This window comes from Gracilinanus agilis, chromosome 2, assembly GCF_016433145.1.
Source record: "Gracilinanus agilis isolate LMUSP501 chromosome 2, AgileGrace, whole genome shotgun sequence".
Lineage (NCBI taxonomy): Eukaryota > Metazoa > Chordata > Mammalia > Didelphimorphia > Didelphidae > Gracilinanus > Gracilinanus agilis.
In genome coordinates this window covers 466477756-466483816 of record NC_058131.1, presented here as the reverse complement: position 1 = coordinate 466483816, position 6061 = coordinate 466477756, and the positions used below count along the sequence as shown (strand labels likewise).

The following is a 6061-nucleotide window of genomic DNA, read 5'->3' as shown; positions in this document are numbered from 1 at the left end:
GGTCTAATTACTCAAATATACAAGGAGCTAAATCAATTGTACAAAAAAATCAAGCCATTCCCCAATCAATAAATGGGCAAGGGACATGAATAAGCAATTTTCAGATAAAGAAATCAAAACTATCAATTAGCACATGAGAAAGTGTTCTAAGTCTCTAATAATTAGAGACATGCAAATCAAAAAACTCTGAGGTACTACCTCACACCTAGCAGATTGGCTAAAATGACAGCAGGGGAGTGTAATAAATGTTGGAGGGGATGTGACAAAATTGGGACATTAATGCACTGCTGGTAGAGTTGTAAATTGATCCAAACATTCTGGATAGCAATTTGGAACTATGCCCAGAGGGCTCTAAAAGACTGCCTGCCCTTTGATCCAGCCACACCATTGCTGGGTTTGTACCCCAAAGAGATCATAGAGAAAAAGACATGTATAAAAATATTTATAGCTACGCTTTTTGTGGTGGCAACAAATTGGAAAAGGAGGGTATGTCCTTCAATTGGGGAATGGCTGAACAAACTGTGGTATATGCGGGTGATGGAATACTATTGTGCTAAAAGGAATAATAAACTGGAGGAGTTCCAGGCGAACTGGAGAGACCTCCGGGAACTGATGCAGAGCGAAAGGAGCAGAGCCAGAAGAACTCTATACACAGAGACTGATATACTGTGGTAAAATTGAATGTAATGGACCTCTGTACCAGCAGCAATACAATGACCCAGGACAATTCTGAGGGATTTATGGTAAAGATGCTACCCACATTTAGAGGAAGGACTGCAGGAGAGGAAACATATAAGAAAAACAACTGCCTGAACGCATGGGTCGGGGTGGACATGATTGAGGGTGTGGACTCGAAACTACCACACCAATGCAACTATCAACAATTTGGAAATTGGTCTTGATCAAGGACACATGACAAAACTAGTGGAAATGCGCATCGGCCATGGGTGGGGGGAGTGCGGGGAGGGGGGGTGAAGGGGATAAGAGGAGTATGAACCAGGCAACCATGTTAAAAATGTATATTAATAAATGTTAAAAAAAATGCATTCCATTGCTTTGTGTCCCATTGAACTGAATTGAATTGAATTCAACTGAATTATTGTTATAACTGCCTGGAAAACCTGTGAACTTTAGCTGCTTTAAACATTCACTAAACACTTAATCATGTGACAGGCACTGTGCTAAGTTCTAGAGATGCAAAGAAAGGTAAAAAGACAATCCCTGTTCTCAAGAAGCTTCCAGTCCATTAGAAGGACAACATATAAACAACTGTATGCAAACTATATACAGAATTTTAGTTCTCAGCAGGCCTCTAATCCAACCTATACAGAAAATAAATTGCTACTATAATATGTCAGACAAATAGTCACTCAGCCTCTTTTTGTAGGGGATGTTATTCTATACCAGGAGGAAAAGAGATGAGACATCCTAGTTTTAAGCCCTCCTCATTTTCCCTGTCCTTCAGTCCTTTACTTTGACTATTCTCCCTAGTTCTCATGATTATCCATTTCAAAGGTATTTAGCTGGTACCCTTCATCCATTTACCCCATTAACCTTCCACCATACCTACTTTCTCCTATCTCTGAGTTCAGGTAAATCCTGCCTTCTCCTATCTCTGCCCCTGACGTGAAGCAAAAGTATTCCTGAAGAAAATGTCTATCACAAATTCATTTTAGCTGACTTCACCTACATCTATAGACCTGCTCCATGATTCATCTAGTTGATTCACTTGTAGCTCTCCCCACAGCCCATATTTCAAATCTTCTACTCTTTTCCAACCTCCAGTCCTAAACTTCCTGCCTCACTCTCAGCAAATTGCCTAACCTTCTTTCTTTCGACTTCCCCCCATTCAAAATTTGTCAGTGGCTCCTTCAGTGCCCTGATCAAATGCCAGTTCCTCCATGCAGTGTTCCCTAATCCTCATCCTTACCTTCAACCCCCAGCAGTGGTTCAGTACTGTTTACAATGGGTAGTATTGTCTGTACCTCCCTTGTAATACATCATATTCTATCTTGCACCACTTGTATTGTATACTTCTCTTATTCTATAACTACATCCCCTAATCCTGCCCCATTCCTCCACCATAAATCTTCCTAGATCATAAATTCTTTGGGAGAAGGAACTGTACCTTACTCATCTTTGTATTACCCACAAAGCCTTGCACAAGTAGGTGTTTAATAATATATGTTGCTATATAAAGTGTCCCTCCCCTTCACAAGGTTAATCTCTGTCTCTGTCCTTGACTTTCATTGCTCCTTTAGGACTTTATTTTATTAATTATCCTTTGCTCTCTAGCATTTTCGATCTCCTTCTCTGCTTATTGCTTTACCTCTACTTATAAATAAACATGCTAAAGGTTCCCCAAATCTAAAAACAAAAGCCATAAAGAAAACCTTTTTCTTGACTCTTTTATCTCTTCAAGCAACTATTTCACTTCCTTCTTCTTCTTAGTGGTAAGTATGTATAAAGTAGTCTACTTTCTGCCACATCCTTTTCCTTAATACCCATTCATTCAGCGCCTTGCAACTAAACTTCTGGCCCCACTATATTGAAACATTGCTCTATGAGTAAACAATAATCTCCTAGTCAATAAATCCAAAGACATTATATCAATCTTCATCCTTCCTGATCTCAGGCCTACAATATTTGGCTCTGCTGACCACCCTTCCCCCTAGAAATTCTTTTCTTTGCCTTCTGTGACAATATACTATCCAGAATTTCCTCCTACTTTCAACTTCTAAATCTCCAACTGCTTCCACCTCAATCTTGATTTCTATTGCTTACTATCTTTGTGATTTTAGGCAGGTCAGTTCACTCAGAGATCAGTTTCCTTGTCTTTAAACTGATGGGCTTGGATTAGATGACATCTAAAGGCTTTTGATCTCTTGGACTAATTTCTCCTTCTCTTGCCCCTAAATAGAGTTATTCCCAAGCCTTTCTATTTTGCCTTCTTTTGGCAATTCCATTCATTCCCAGGACTTTATCAATTCTATGCAGGTATCTCCCAAATTTATATCTCTAATTCTAGCATTTCTCTTGACCTCCCAAGCTGCATCAACTACCTAATGAACAGCTACACTTACTATGATCTCAACATTCCAAATTCAAAGTGTCCCCAAATCAAACACATCATCTTCTCAAAACCTATTCCCAACTACCTTGTTTTTGTTAATTTGCCATCATCCTACCAATCTCCCAGAATGAAATATTAAACTCATCTTCTACTCTCCTTTTAGCCCATTAACAAGTCTTACCAATAACATCTCACAATTGCCCCCTCCTCTGTATTCATTTTATTACTATTAATTGTGATGATAATATTTGAATAGTAATTTAAGATTTGCAAAATGTTTTCTATTATCTCATTTGAGTTTCATGAAAACCATCTAAGTCAAGAATTGTAAGCATTACTATCTGTATTTTATAATCAATATATTTGAAATTTAGGAAAAAAGTTGTAACTTTCCCGTAGTCACTAGTTATAATGAGCCAGGGACAAATTAGAAGCTCAGTCTTCCTGGTTCTAAGTCCAGGACTCCCGACACTTGCAATGGGTTCCCAGTTTCCATTCTCTTCCTGTTTGAACCATCTTATATTGATGGATGATTTTGCTGTTGCTACTAGTTAGCTTGTTTTAATATGGTACTTTTAAAGTTTGCATATATTATCTACTTTTAGATTCAGAACAACCTTGGGAAGTAGGTCTATTATTATCCCTATTTTACAGATGAGGAAAGTGAGATAGAAATTACATGACTTACCCAGGGAGGTAGTGAGTGTCTGAGACTTGGTTTGAACTCAGGTCTTCCTGACTCTAGGTCCAATATATTATCCATTGTGCTATCCAGAATGATCTTGGAGGAATCATAGAAATTTAAGGTTGGAAAGAATAGTATCTAGAATGAGAAGACATGGGTTTAAGTTTCCATTCTGCTTACTAATTACCTATGTGACCTTGGGCAAGATACTTTCTCTTCCCTTCTTCCTACTTTGAGCCTCACTTTCTCCTCTAAAATGAGGAGTTTGGACTAGATGACCTCTAAGGACCTTTCCAGTTCTCAAGCCTATGATTCCTCATTTTACAAATAAGTAAACTGGAGTCCAGAGAAATTAAATAATTTACTTATGTTAATTAGTAGCAGACATGCAACTAGAACCAAAGTCTTCTGACTGAATCTGGTGTTCTTTCCACTTCAAAGTGCTGCCTCGGTATAAAGCACCACTCTGTGTGTCACTGCCCTGTCAACTGAGTAAAATTGAGAGTCCTTCCTATGACATTCAATGTCTATCTGGCCCCAGTCAACCTTCCCAGATTAATGTATTTACTATTTGATGCACTAGGTTTCAGACAAACCAAACTCTTGCAGTTCATTGAAAATATTCTGTCCTTTTCTTTCTATATTCCATAAACTGCCATAAAGTTCCCTCCTCATAGAATGTATTCTTCCCCCTAAGATCTGCCAATCAAAACTTATCTATTCTGATTCAATTCAAATGCCAGCATTTCTAGGAAGTCTGAGCCCTCTAGTCATAAATGATCATTCCTTATTTCCTATAGCTATCCCTTTCTTTTTTCTTCCTTCCTTTCTCTTCTTTCTTCTTCTTTCTTTCTTTTCTTTTTATTTCTTCCTTCCTTCCTTCCTTCCTTCCTTCCTTCTTTCCTTCCTTCCTTTCTTCCTTCCTTCCTTCCTTCCTTCCTTCCTTCCTATCAACTCCAAGGCAGAAGAGAGCAATAAAGGCTAGGCAGTGTGGGTGAAGTGACTTGCCTAGGGTCACACAGCTAGGAAATGTATGAGGCCAGATTTGAACCCAGAACTTCTGTCTCTAGACCTAGCTTTCTATCTACTGAGCCACCAAGCTGCCCCCAGCTATCCTTTTCACACAGATCTTGTTCTTTAAAAATTGTACCACAAATATTTGTTTTAATGTATTGAAATTTTTATCCCCTAACTAAATTGTGAATTTTTAAGGATCAGGACTTAAGTCTTAAACATTTTGTTATCACCCCATAGTGGTGGTGGCTTACTTGCCATCTACCTGACTTTAGACAATTCCTCACACCTCTCTGGGCCTCCATTTTTCATTTGAAATGAAGAGATTGACCTTTCCAAAAAGTTCCATCCAGATAGAAATCATAAGATCACAGATTCCTAGATTTAGGTCTGAAAGGGATCCTAGAAGCCATCTGGTTCAACCCACCCCCTCCACTTTCCAGATAAATAAATGGAGACCCACAGCCCCTTACTGCCAACAGGATAAACTGTAAAATCTACTGGTTGGCTTGTAAAGCCCCTCATAACCTGGTCCTGCCCTACCTTTTCAGTCTCCTTATATCTCACTCCTCTCTACCCATTTTATAGTCCAGTGACACTGACCTGTGTCTTCCTCCCACAAAATGCTGAATTTTCACTGGCTGACTCCCATGTCTAAAATTCTCTTTCTTCACCCCTATCTCTTGACTTCCCCTGGCTTCCTTCAAATTTTAGCTTAAATCCCTCTTCAAGAAGCCTTTTCCTGATCCCCCTTAATGCCAAAGCTTTCCCTCTGATGATTATCTCTAATTTGTCCTCTATATATCTTATTTGTGCAGAGTTATTTGCATGTTGTCTCCACCTTTCTTTTTTTTTTCTTGCCTGGTTCATTCAGTTAAGTGACTTACCCAAGGTCACACATGAAGCAAGGTGCCTTTGAATCCAGGTTTCCTGATTTCGAATCAAATATTCTTGCCATTATACCATGTACTTATTTGGCAGTCAATAAACATTTGAGATCAGAGACCAAGTTGTAAGTAATTTCCCCAAGAACTTAGCAAAATGTTTTATGTGCAGCATGTACTTAAATAAATGTTTTTGAATTGAAATTTGATTAATGGATGAATGAAGAGTTGGAATTGATTTGAACCACAGGAAAATATTTGCCTTAAAAAAAATTTTTTAAGGGCCATGGTAATAATCAATCAGTCAAAAAAATTATCAGAAGTATACGATGTGCAGATATAGTACCAAGTACTAGGGATGCAAAGGAAGATACAGTTCCTAAGATCAGATCTAAAAGTGACTGC

The 6061-nt window shown here is 38.5% G+C and overlaps 1 protein-coding gene across 1 annotated transcript in view; it reads left to right on the top strand.

Moving 5' to 3' along the window:
- PRKCH (protein kinase C eta) overlaps positions 1–6061 on the top strand; it is a 308783-nt gene that overhangs the window by 294419 nt on the left and 8303 nt on the right. The gene's annotated exons all lie outside the window — the stretch shown is intronic.